Source organism: Ylistrum balloti, unplaced genomic scaffold, assembly GCF_031769215.1.
Source record: "Ylistrum balloti isolate Yb309-2 unplaced genomic scaffold, AGI_CSIRO_Ybal_v1 Utg369790, whole genome shotgun sequence".
Classification (NCBI taxonomy): Eukaryota; Metazoa; Mollusca; class Bivalvia; order Pectinida; family Pectinidae; genus Ylistrum; species Ylistrum balloti.
In genome coordinates, this window is record NW_026781974.1 from 983,439 (window position 1) to 997,381 (window position 13,943).

At 37.1% G+C, this 13,943-nt stretch overlaps 1 protein-coding gene across 1 annotated transcript in view; it reads right to left on the reverse strand.

Annotated features, from left to right (window-relative positions):
* LOC132544328 (uncharacterized) overlaps window positions 1–13,943 on the reverse strand; it is a 50,929-nt gene that overhangs the window by 19,599 nt on the left and 17,387 nt on the right. The window lies entirely within an intron of this gene.

Here is a 13,943-nt window from a genome sequence, read left to right on the forward strand (position 1 = left end):
ATAGGTAATTCGGAATTCAAAGACTTGTTATACGTTAAAATAAATTTCTGGTGGCCATACTGAGCTCATCATTTGGCTTTGCTTTATCTAATATCCTAATCAGAATGTGTATTTAAATGGTGTTATTCACTCGTACGTCATTTGTAGGATTTTCGGAGTTACATGTAGAAAACACTGCGGGTGGATTTCTAGTTTCGGAGATACAGGTAGTAAACATTGCTGGTAGATTTCTGATTTGGAGTCGCAGGTGGTAAAAAATATTGCTGTGGGTTTCTAGTTTCTAAGTTGTAGGTGGTTAACACTGCTGGTGGATTTCTACTTTTGGAGTTTCAGATGGTAAACACTGCTGGTGGATTTCTACTTTTGGAGTTGTAGGTGGTAAACACAGCAGGTGGATTTCAACTTTCGGAATTGCAGGTTGTAAACACTGCTGGTGAATTTCTACTTTCAGAGTTGCAAATTGTAAACACAGCAGGTGGATTTCTACTTTCGGAGTTACAGGTGGTAAACACCGCACACCGCTGTTGGATTTCTAGTTTGGAAGTTACAAGCGGTAGGCATTGGTAGTGGGTTGGTAGTTTCGGAGTTGCAAGTGGTAAACACTGCTGGTGGATTTCTATTTCGGGCGTTAGAATCGGTAATCGATGCTAGTGGCTTTCTAGTTTTGGAGTTGCAGGTGGTTTTCTCTGTTGGTGGATTTCTAGTTTCGAAGTTGTAGTTGGTAAACACTGCTGTAGGATTTCTGATTCCGGAGTTGCAGGTGGTAAACACTGCTGATGAGTTTCTGCTTTCGGAGTTGAGGTGGTCAACACTGCTGGTGGATTTCTAAGTTCGGAGTTGCAGGTAGTAAACATTGCTGGTGGATTTCTACTTTCGAAGTTGCAGATGGTAAATATTGCCGGTGGGTTTCAAGATTCAGAGTTGTTGATGGTAAACACTGCTGGTTGGTTTCTACTTTCGAAGTTACAGGCGGTAAACAATGCTGGTGTATTTCTACTTGGCTGGTGGATTTCTAGTTTCGGAGTTGCAGGTGGAGTTCAGAGTTGCAGGTGGATTTCTAGTTTAGGAGTTACAGGCGGTAAACACTGCTAGTGGATTTCTAGTTTCGGAGTTACAAGTGGTAAACACCTGGTGGATTTCACACTGCGATGCTATTCGGAGTTGCATGTTGTAAACACTGCTGGGGGATGTCTAATATCGGAGTTGCAGGTGGTGGATACAGATGGTGCAATTCTATTTTCGGAGATGCATGTGGTAAACAATGCTGGAGAATTTCTAGTTTGGAAGTTACAAGCAGTAAACACTGCTAGTTGGTTTCTACTTTCGGTATTGCAGGTGATAAACACAACAAGTGGGTTTGTAGTTTCGGAGTTGCAGGTGGTAAACACTGCTGATGGATGTCTACTTTCGGAGTTGCAGGTGGTAAACACTGCTGGAGGATTTCTAGTTTCGGAATTGCAGGTGGTAAACACTGCTGGTAGATTTCTACTTTCGGAATTGCAGGTTGTAAAAACTGCTGGTGAATTTCTACTGTCAGAGTTGCAGGTGGTAAACACTGCTGGTGGATTTCTACTTTCGGAGATGCATGTGGTAAACACTGCTGGTGGATTTCTACTTTCAGAGTTGCAGGTGGTAAACACTGCTGGTGGATTTCTACTTTCGGAGTTGCAGGTTGTAAACACAGCAGATGGATTTCTACTTTCGGAGTTACAGGTGGTAAACACCGTACACTGCTGGTGCATTTCTAGTTTAGAAGTTACAAGCGTAGATATTGGTAGTGGGTTGGTAGTTTCAGAGTTGCAAGTGGTAAACACTGCTGGTGGATTTCTAGTTTGGGAGTTACAGGTGGTAAACGCAGCTTTTGGATTTCTAGTTTCGGAGTTGCACATAGTTAACACTGCTGGTGGATTTCTAGTTTCGGAGTTGCAGGTGGTAAACACTGCTGGTGGATTTCTAGTTTAGGAGTTGCAGGTGGTAAACACTGCTGATGAGTTTCTGCTTTCGGAGTTGAGGTGGTTAACACTGTTGGTGGATTCCTATGTGCAGAGTTATCGGTGGTAAACACTGCTGGTGGATTTCTAAGTTCGGAGTTGCAGGTAGTAAACATTGCTGGTGGATTTCTACTTTAGAAGTTGCAGATGGTAAATATTGCTGGTGGATTTCTACTTTCAGAGTTGCAGGTCGTTAAAACTGTTGGTGGATTTCTAGTTTGGGAGTTACAAGCGGTAAACACTGGTAGTGGGTTTCTAAGTTTAGGAGTTGCAAGTGGTAAACACTGCTGGTGGATTTCTACTTTCAGAGTTGCAGGTGGTAAACACTGCTGATGGATTTCTAGTTCGGGAGTTAGAATCGGTAATCGATGCTTGTGGCTTTCTAGTTTTGGAGATGCAGATGTTTAACACTGTTGGTGGATTTCTAGTTTCAGAGTTGTAGGCGGTAAACACTGCTGGTGGATGTCTATTTTCGGAGATGCAGGTTGTAAACACTTCTTGTGAATTTCTAGTTTAGGAGTTACAGGCGGTAAACACTGCTGGTGGATTTCTAGTTTAGGAGTTACAGGCGGTAAACACTGCTGGTGGATTTCTAGTTTAGGAGTTACAGGCAGTAAACACTGCTGGTGGATGTCTAGTTTCGGAGATGCAGGTGGTAAACACTTCTTGTGGATTTCTAGTTTAGGAGTTACAGGCGGTAAACACTGCTAGTGGATGTCTAGTTTAGGAGATGCAGGTGGTAAACACTTCTTGTGGAATTCTAGTTTAGGAGTTACAGGCGGTAAACACTGCTAGTGGATTTCTAGTTTAGGAGTTACAAGCGGTAAACACTGCTGGTGGATTTCTAGTTTAGGAGTTACAGGCGGTAAACACTGCTGGTGGATGTCTAGTTTCGGAGATGCAGGTGGTAAACACTTCTTGTGGATTTCTAGTTTAGGAGTTACAGGCGGTAAACACTGCTGGTGGATGTCTAGTTTAGGAGTTACAGGCGGTAAACACTGCTTGTGGATGTCTAGTTTCGGAGATGCAGGTGGTAAACACTTCTTGTGGATTTCTAGTTTAGGAGTTACAGGTGGTAAACACTGCTGGTGGATTTCTAGTTTAGGAGTTACAGGCGGTAAACACTGCTGGTGGATGTCTAGTTTCGGAGATGCAGGTGGTAAACACTGCTTGTGGATTTCTAGTTTATGAGTTACAGGCGGATTTCTATTTTCCCTAGTATTTCATATCATTAAAAACCAACACATATACCTGGCGTTCTTTTAAAATCATTCAAAGGAAAAGGAGGAGTTTGGCATTTATTTATGAAGATCGGGAATTTCTCAGTTGCATCTTTGGGTTTGAAAATAGGTTCTTTGAATCACTGACGAATCCTAAAAACATGAAACCGATGCAGGATGCTGTTAAGCTCATTATTTGGCTCTGTGATGTCACCTTTTAAGTTTGAATGGAATGGTTCTATTTATCGGTATGCAATTTTCTTTGACTGTTTATATTATGTGAAGTGAAAGTAGTCTGATATTCCTGATATACTGTTGCTAAAACAGTTTTGGAGATTAACGTTACTTCGGTTGACTTTGATTTGTATTCAATGAAACAAAAGACGTTATATCCTTGTTGATAACTTACTGTGATTCTCTTTGTAAGTTGTAAAGACAGTCGTTAATTTCTTTCTCTATATATGTTTGTTAGAATGATGATTTTGTTGACATTACAATAATTGTAGTAAACAGGACGTCCTGACAATTCAAGAGAAATCGAACCTGCAAAGACACTTAAACCTTTGTCATCGTAGAATATCACATCGTTTGATAGACGTGAAACCCTAATCTTAGCAATATTTGTAACGCTGTTCTTGGCTATTCCGAGAGAAATTAAAAAATGGATGTGACCAAGGGTAAACATATTACAACACGAGACTTTTGAATATTCCGAGAAATCTTCTTGAGTTTTGCACAGCACACCTACTGACACTCTCTTTCAGCATTCTGCTATATATATATATGGGAGGAATTGACGACTGCAAAAACACAAAGGACGGAAACATGTTGCGATGACCACAATCATATCAAAACAGAAAGATTCATTAACTTTAGATGACCAAATGCTTCCGTTTTGATAGATAAGGCCACTTGAGGAGTTCCTAGCTTAATTATTGATAAAAAAGAAAAGAAAAAAGAATAAATGCTGAAGCAGTTGCATTATATGACGGCGGTTACTCCAATAACAAGCATATAGTGTATCTATCACTAAATCTTTAAAATGTGAACCTTCACCAATACCTTGAGATGTGAACCTTCACCAATAACTTGAGATGTGAACCTTCACCAATGCCTTGAGATGTGAACCTTCACCAATACCTTGAGATGTGAACCTTCACCAATGCCTTGAGATGTGAACCTTCACCAATGCCTTGAGATGTGAACCTTCACCAATACCTTGAGATGTGAACCTTCACCAATGCCTTGAGATGTGAACCTTCACCAATACCTTGAGATGTGAACATTCACCAATACCTTGAGATGTGAACCTTCACCAATGCCTTGAGATGTGAACCTTCACCAATACCTTGAGATGTGAACCTTCACCAATACCTTGAGATGTGAACCTTCACCAATAACTTGAGATGTGAACCTTCACCAAACACTTCTTTATGTTAACCAATGAAATCTTCTCTACAGGAGATTAGATACAAACACTTCCTTATTTGAAATATGTTAAACTTGATGGAGAGTTATTTGTAAATATTATACAAAATCTAAATTAGCTTTTAATCAAGCTCTTTAAAAGGCTTGAAGGCGGCGAAAAAGAAATGGTCATTTAAATAGATTTACTGTTTTCGGTTTCTTAACTTAAATTATTCAAAAAAAATATTGAAAATGCCACAATATAGTAAATTTCGCTTGGGTTTTTTTTTATATATGCTGATGTTGTAAGTAATCAATTAATGCCATTCCTGTTAATGAGTAGTGACATATCTTTCTCTTGGCCTCTTCACTGTAACTCTAACAAATTCGGAATGGTTCATTAACTATAATGTGTGGACAGCAACAAGTAATCGACTGCAGTACCAATAAAACACACTCTGTAACTTGTTCTTTTGTTTACCTTTCAGAAGTATTCCTTTAACGCAGGTTATTAAAAACCTCAGAATATTGGTATCAAGTAGCAAATTCACTTAGTCTTGTATCACAGAAAATTGTTTATTTGAAGACCAAAAATAATTACATGAGACATTTTTTTAAAGATAGATCTTTCGAATTTTTATAGGCTCTAATTTCAAACGGTTTCAATTATTTTTTTTGGTTTTGCAATTTCAGGAAAGATATTATATTTTCAACAATTCCATAGAAATGCCTTCAGTTCGGTTTATTTTCAGACGTTATCTATTGCATAACATACCAATATATTTTAATTTGATTCTACTTATGGTTAACTTGGTAATGGAAATTCCAACAACTGTGTAAAAATACCGGAATTTCCATCGGTAGCGAATAAAGTATGTAATAAAAGAGTGACTGGCCCAATTCTGTCAGCACTTAAAATAACTCCTTTGAAATCGTTCGTATAGACATAATGTGATATAAATACATTGCATTGTATTACAGTCACGTCTGTATTGTAAGCATGCAATACTTCTACAAACTACTACCTAATAGTGTCACATACTTCTACTACTACCTAAAAGTGTCACATGCTTCTACTGCCTAATAGTGTCACATACTTCTACTAACTACTACCTAATAGTGTCAAATACATTGCCTAGCTGATACCATTTATTTTGCTTGACAATAACCGTACACGTTTTCTTTGATTCTACACGTTGTCTTGCTTGACAATAACCGTACACGTTTTCTTTGATTCTACACGTTGGCTTGCTTGACAATAACCGTACACGTTTTCTTTGATTCTACACGTTGTCTTGCTTGACAATAACCGTACACGTTTTCTTTGATTCTACACGTTGGCTTGCTTGACAATAACCGTACACGTTTTCTTTGATTCTACACGTTGTCTTGCTTGACAATAACCGTACACGTTTTCTTTGATTCTACACGTTGTCTTGCTTGACAATAACCGTACACGTTTTCTTTGATTCTACACGTTGGCATGCTTGACAATAACCGTACACGTTTTCTTTGATTCTACACGTTGTCTTGCTTGACAATAACCGTACACGTTTTCTTTGATTCTACACGTTGTCTTGCTTGACAATAACCGTACACGTTTTCTTTGATTCTACACGTTGTCTTGCTTGACAATAACCGTACACGTTTTCTTTGATTCTACACGTTGTCTTTCTTGTTTTACAACATCTTTTTATGATAGGTGTTTCTTTTGTAACATTGAGGTAATTTAAGATTTTTTTTCAAAAATCAAAGCATGGGAAAATGTCACCTTTAGGGCTTTAATGAAACCCGTAACAAATATAGAGAAATGATTCACGAGTCTCCACATAATTCAATATGGAAACCATATTAAAGAACTTTTATTCGCTTAGAGAAGTAAATCTAAATCTTACATAGGCTAGAAATTCAGTTAAATCATTCAATTTTCCACATGCTTCTGGCAACAGTTTTTGCAAAGAAATATTTTCCAACTTACAACAAACACGCAAACTATAACGATTTTGTTGGATACGATTTCATTTGATGATTTCCTTAACAAATGAAGGTGTTTGTAAACTTTCCAAAATAAGCTGAAAAGGCAAATATTCAACACAGACCTTTTAAAAGTAATTAATTAATATATTACAAACGAAAGGTTCCACACAAAATTCTGAAGACAAATTAATTATTAACAGTTGTCAGTATCAACACAGTACATGTATTTCTTTGAACGTTATGATTGGACAATGTTTTCTTTTGATGTATGTTCTTGTTCATAATGTTACGTTACTACATGTCCATGCTATTCTTCTCAAGTGCGTTGCCATGTGCAACATTTGCAACATCACAAAAGAACGCGTTTTAAACATTACTGAAGATAAAACATTGTAAAATTTATATTGTTCATTCTATGAAATTTAAATCAATATTCACATATCGAAGTCCCGCTATATCGAACTTTTTGACTTGGTCCCTTCAAGTTCGAAATACCGAAGTTTGACTGTATATTGAATTTTTTATGTATATATTATTTAAGGACTGTTGATTATTTCTTTAAAGAATGCAAGCGATAATTAAGATCTGTAACCTATAAATATGGTATAATATTCACTGAGCTATTTGTAAAGCATGAAACGTAAGAGGCCGTAATTCACAGTTCTCAAATGCCGGTCAATGTACAGTATTGAAGGGGTGCAGTCGTTGTATCGGATGCCAGTTCTCTTCGTTTCATTACGGACAATGTACTTGTGTGATTGTGAAATACACAAGATATCTAGCACGAGTTTGGAAAAGACAAACGATACTAATTAAGAGTAAGAAGTATTTTTGGCGCACTTAAAAAGCAATGATAAAAAAATTTAGGAAATTTATTGCGGGTACTGAATCCTCCTTTCTGTAGTTTAACGGTTGATTTCCTTAGGTCGCCTTCTAGGATTCACAAAGTAAAGTTCTTGCGGCTGTCAATCCTAGCAGTGGATTTGTTGTAAATTTGGAATTTTTATTTGTTGTTGCTTCAGAAGACGCAACTGGAAAAAACGACCTGGAAAATCACATATCGCATCTAGTTGTTTTATTATAAAGAAAGTGCCTTCTTATTTCATCATTATGCATATACTTTCCTTTCTTTTAAATGTTAGACATTATTATTTATTTTGAAGTAAGGCAAAACTAGATGTGAAGCTGGTTGAGATCACTATAGTGATTTCATTTCGTTCGACACGTATGCGTATACATGCGAACTGGATATAGTTTGTCCTTATCAAAGGGCAGCAACTCTTACATCGCATGCATGTTTGATTTTAATGTGAATCAGTTATATGCTGCAATCCTTTTTTTTATTTACTAGTGTATTTATTATCTATTTATATATAACAATATATTAAATTAGTTCTAATGTCAGGATATAGATTATTTATCATTAATATAAAACAATTGAAAACCAGCATCATAATCTTGATAATTTCCCTTGAAAACAACTGTTTTATTCATAGGTTGATGGTGGAGGGGCATATTGATCACGGATACAAATTAGAATGTAGAAGAGCTATCATTGTAATAAACACAAAGAATCACCACTCAGAAACTGGAAACAACGCGGAAATATTGCTCACTCCCAGAACTGTCAATGAAAGAAAATTTCAAATATTTCAACGGCAAAAATCTAATTCATAAGATGTCCGCCAGAGAACCGGAAGTAATTCAACTTAAAGATAGCTGTTTTCATCAGGAATCCCGTTTTATGAAGTCTGTTTAATTCTAGGGGTGCAAAATCACAATGATGTTTTGAAAACATACGCCATCCAATCTGCAGAAACGGATAATATATAAATATTGTTTAATTGAAAGCATTCGAGATCTAAGGTTGCATAGTTGTTGGAGCGGGACATGTGTAGGACTTTTCAAGATAAACATGAATAGAACTACCGACAACAGATAATTTATATACAAAAGAAGATAAAACGGCCTCGCCGCTATAGTTCATGGTTTACTTCAGTGTCTACTTTTAACTGTCTGGTATTTTCTAATAAAAAAACAATGGACAAAAACAGGCAACATGTCAAAGTTACACATTGGATGGTGATTTTTTTTGTGTGTGTATCATTTCTCAACGTCGTTGCTATCGATATTAAGAATGAAGATAGTTATGGGAACAGTTAAACGGAATGCTAAGTGAAAACACATGAAAAGACGAGTCATATCAATTAGATGTATAAATGTTGTAACGATTTCAGTATTCTGTACACTGGTACAAATGATGAAGTATTTATCTTTGACCTCTTACACTATGGTGCATTTTTCACAATGTCTTCAAGCAGCAATCTACAACACGGTTCACGCTGCTGTCAATATAAGCCGTCATTCTGGTGGTGGGTTTGTTATGTTTTCGTACTTGTGGAAATTGATTTAGAATGCTTTACAGAAGAAAACTTTTAGAAAAATAATGTAATTCAAATTTAGAAAATAATAAAATAGTAAAACGTCATTTTAAAATCTACTTGTTGACTTTATCTGCCAATCATAAAGCAATTGATTTCGTTTGAGATCAACTTATCCGTCGATTCTTCTTACTCTGATCAAGTAACGCTAAACTACTGGTGATTCTAACTGAGATTTCATTATCCCATTACATGTATACAGGAGAGCCAGATGTAGTGTGATGTCGTCAAAGGGTGGCAAATCCTATACCGTATTCCGTTTTAATTTTCGCGGGGGTTAATTTCGCAATGGGTAAACTATACACGTCGGGGTTATTTTCGCGATCAATTATGATTTTATTTCGTCTATAAAAGATAAGCACATCACAAAAATGTTTGTTCCACTCAAACTTCGATTCAGCAAGCGAGGTGTATTTGAAGTCAAGTGTAGAAATCGTTCTTTAACAAAATTGATTGATTAGAAAAATTGCTGAAACGATTTGAACTTTATACATATTGTTCAATGGAAAAAGGACCACATTTTTTTTCAAATAAATCCACACAATTAATATGAAATTAAATTGGGAATATACATTACTTCCAGCTTAACTAATATACTACAAGTTGTCTACCACGCACAATCCAAGATTTGCATGCAGGAATGGTTCCGAATGAAACACGTTGAGCTATCTTTGAGGACGTTCGTGATAGGCATTTGTATATTTGTATGCGAGTTATGCCCCTTTAACCTTAGAACACATCAGTAAGACAAAGAAGACTGCCGTCTGTATAATTTATGTTAATTAACACAAACCGATAAACAATTTACCGCACTCTGATACATAGTTCATAAATGGAATACATTTCTCCTTTCAGAATCTCATTGTTTCGTACATTTATGTTTGAATATAATAAAGAAACTCTTCTACTATCCCAATTTGAGAGGTAGGAAGGTTAAGCATAAGTATATATGATGAAAATAGTTTCCTCGCGATCATGTCAACATATATATATATTGACATCTCCTTAACGTTACTACGTTACAACACGCAAAAAAAATCACAATTCAAACTTCGAACCACGTTTTTAAAACATATACTTTAAAACATCTAGGCAGATAAATTACCTTAGTATGGCGCTTGGTCATTTATCACGTCTTGAGCGCCTCGAAAGGTATCTTATCCTAGTGAGCGCCGGGTCATTTATCACGTCTTGGGCGCCGTGAAACGGATATTACCTTAGAGGGGCGCAGGGTAAGTTATCACGTCTTTATCCAGTCTAATTTTAAACCTGATTTCTGTCCTTTGTCATGGTAGATTTGCTCAAAAGCTCCCAAAAGTTTGAACCAATCCATTGTATAGCCTTAAAACTTTTGTATCTAGAGTTACATCAATACAACTAAAATTGTAGCCATAGAAACATAACATTTAGATGAAAGCAGTCAATTTTTATTTCAGGAATTTATTAATGATCCAACTGTATCTTATTCTGTTTAAGATACAATAAGCTTGTTTATATCCCCAGAACTAAGACTGTAAAACAAGCCGTGTTTTATTTCTGCGACATGAAGTATTTGCCTAACTATGATGTTATATTGAAATTCTGATTTATGTATACCTCCCTCATCTGCAGCTGCCTCTTATAACATATATACATAGATTGTAACCATGTAAGCCTGACAGTACAGGATGAAGATTAATACATGGAAGCGCTCATGCTTAACACATGCACATCGTGTTTCTGATTATTATTCTCATATATTGAACCGAACACCGAGCTGTTGATATTTTCATTATATATATATATGTTTTATGTGCCGATAAAACATCACATATCTAGTAGCAATTTGTTTTTGTTTAACTCCGAGAAATATCTTTTGTGTATTTTCAACACTGTAACTTATTATAATTAATTTTAACGACTTATCGTGTCACGGTGGCCTTTGTAAATTTGGGATTTGATACTGACCATGATGTTATATCAATACTGATTTGTTATTACCTCCCTTGTTCGTGATGCAATGCTACATTTAGTCAATCATATCATTTAAGATGTGTATTTTCTTCTCTATATTTACTATAAACTGCATAACCATTTTATAAAATAGTTCTGAATTTATTATTTATTCATGTTTGGCGACTCAGTATTTTTAAATTCAATTTGTTGTAAAGGCTTATATTGTGCTGTCATGTGTATTAAATGTACCGATTTTTGATAAAGATTACTTAACTTGACATGAATCTATCTTCAGAGAAGAAATGACAGTTTATAATTGAGCACACTGTAAAGTATTCACACATGATAAGTCAAGCATGTCGATCGAATTTGGATGGCTCTGTAAGTTTCAATATTAGATTTCATCGAGTTCAAATCCTAAGGGCAGGGCAGACATTGACCAATGTTCGTCGCATTTTCCTGTGTCCTAGTGAGACTGCCAATAACGGGGAAGTGATTTAATATTCATTCAAGTTCAAATAAAAGCTACAAACAATATTTTCTTTAATTTATATTTTCATTTTATCATTTTGTTAAGGACATTAGAAAATATTAAAAGAACGTGCAGTTTTTATAGCAAATATCCTCTTTCTGCAATTTATACACTTTATAAAAACATCACCAATGATATTTGATTATCTCGATAATGTTTTTTACTTAGAGATCACACAGGGAACTTTCAGAGTGACTGATATCAAACCGTCTACCACGAACACTCCTTATTCAGCCTGCAAGAATGGCTCCGATTGAATGGAACGCGTTGAGCTGAAATCTGAGAAGGTTTGTTATGTAGACAAATCAACATCGTGATGCTGCGAAAGCTAGTCTCTTTTGCTTCATTTTTTGATATAATAAAAATCAATTTTCCTGTAGGATTGAAAGAGGACATTTGAGTTAACAGCTATTCGGGGGTTAATAAATCATTTTTCTGCAACAAGATAGCATGTTTACAACGGTTAAGTCCCTTATCTCTAAAGTACAGAACATTTATTGGAGATTTATTCGAGAGTCGATTACATATTTTTCTATTTAACCGGAAGTCTTTTTATGTCAATGGGGGCAAATCCGATTAATATGTGACTGTAGTATGAATAGATTATCCCGATTTAAATATGCTCGTCTCATATGAAAACAGGAGGAGTAATGACTGCAAAATTTTCTTCGCGAATACATCAAAGTGAACTGATGTTCTCATCCCACGTGTACACGCCAGACGAACGATGATCATATAAAAACCTCATAAGTTAAAGATTGCATGACCATGTGTTCCGGCAGTGCATGCGTCTTTTGCTTTATCGACGCAAGCAGCAGCCTGATCCCAAACTATGGACCGATTGGGCGATATCGCTTTCTAGCGTTGGAGTTAACTTGTGACCGACTTAAGATAGAACTTTTGGTTAGTTAAGTAAATTTCAAGTTCTGATTGATATTGCTTCCACATAAATGTAATTAAACCTACAATATCAGAGCCACGACTATTTTCTTTGATATTTAGTCAAATTATTTTCAAACTTTTAAAGTAACGGCCAACAATATTTCAAAACTTCTTGTTACAGTTGCCGGCAAACATATCTCAATAATTAGCAATGGTTTATAAGAGTTATTTCCCTTCATATGTAAGACAGCCTGGCCAACTATGAATATACTTCTAAAATCGGGGTTACTCACTTTCGCTCTCTGTACCCCTGGAACAATCGTCGATTCTCCAGGGGTTACACTCACTTTCGCTCTCTGTACCCCTGGAACAATCGTCGATTCTCCAGGTGTTACAGTCACTTTCGCTCTCTGTACCCCTGGAACAATCGTCGATTCTCCAGGTGTTACAGTCACTTTCGCTCTCCTAGAACAATCGTCGATTCTCCATGGGTTACACTCACTGTAAGTTTATAAGAGTTATTTCCCTTCATATGTAAGACAGCCTGGCCAACTATGAATATACTTCTAAAATCGGGGTTACTCACTTTCGCTCTCTGTACCCCTGGAACAATCGTCGATTCTCCAGGTGTTACACTCACTTTCTCTCTCTGTACCCCTGGAGCAATCGTCGATTCTCCAGGGGATACACTCACTTTCTCTCTCTATACCCCTGGAACAATCGTCGACTCTCCAGGGGTTACACTCACTTTCTCTCTCTGTACCCCTGGAACAATCGTCGATTCTCCAGGGGTTACACTCACTTTCGCTCTCTGTACCCCTGGAGCAATCGTCGATTTTCCAGAGGTTACACTCACTTTCTCTCTCTGTACCCCTGGAACAATCGTCGATTCTCCAGGGGTTACACTCACTTTCGCTCTCTATACCCCTGGAACAATCGTCGATTCTCCAGGGGTTACAGTCACTTTCGCTCTCTATACCCCTGGAACAATCGTCGATTCTCCAGGGGTTACACTCACTTTCGCTCTCTGTACCCCTGGAGCAATCGTCGATTCTCCAGGGGTTACACTCACTTTCTCTCTCTGTACCCCTGGAACAATCGTCGATTCTCCAGGGGTTACACTCACTTTCGCTCTCTATACCCCTGGAACAATCGTCGATTCTCCAGGTGTTACACTCACTTTCTCTCTCTATACCCCTGGAGCAATCGTCGATTCTCCAGGGGTTACACTCACTGTAAGTTTATAAGAGTTATTTCCCTTCATATGTAAGACAGCCTGGCCAACTATGAATATACTTCTAAAATCGGGGTTACTCACTTTCGCTCTCTGTACCCCTGGAACAATCGTCGATTCTCCAGGGGATACACTCACTTTCTCTCTCTATACCCCTGGAACAATCGTCGATTCTCCAGGGGTTACACTCACTTTCTCTCTCTGTACCCCTGGAACAATCGTCGATTCTCCAGGGGTTACACTCACTTTCGCTCTCTGTACCCCTGGAACAATCGTCGATTCTCCAGGGGTTACACTCACCTTCTCTCTCTATACCCCTGGAGC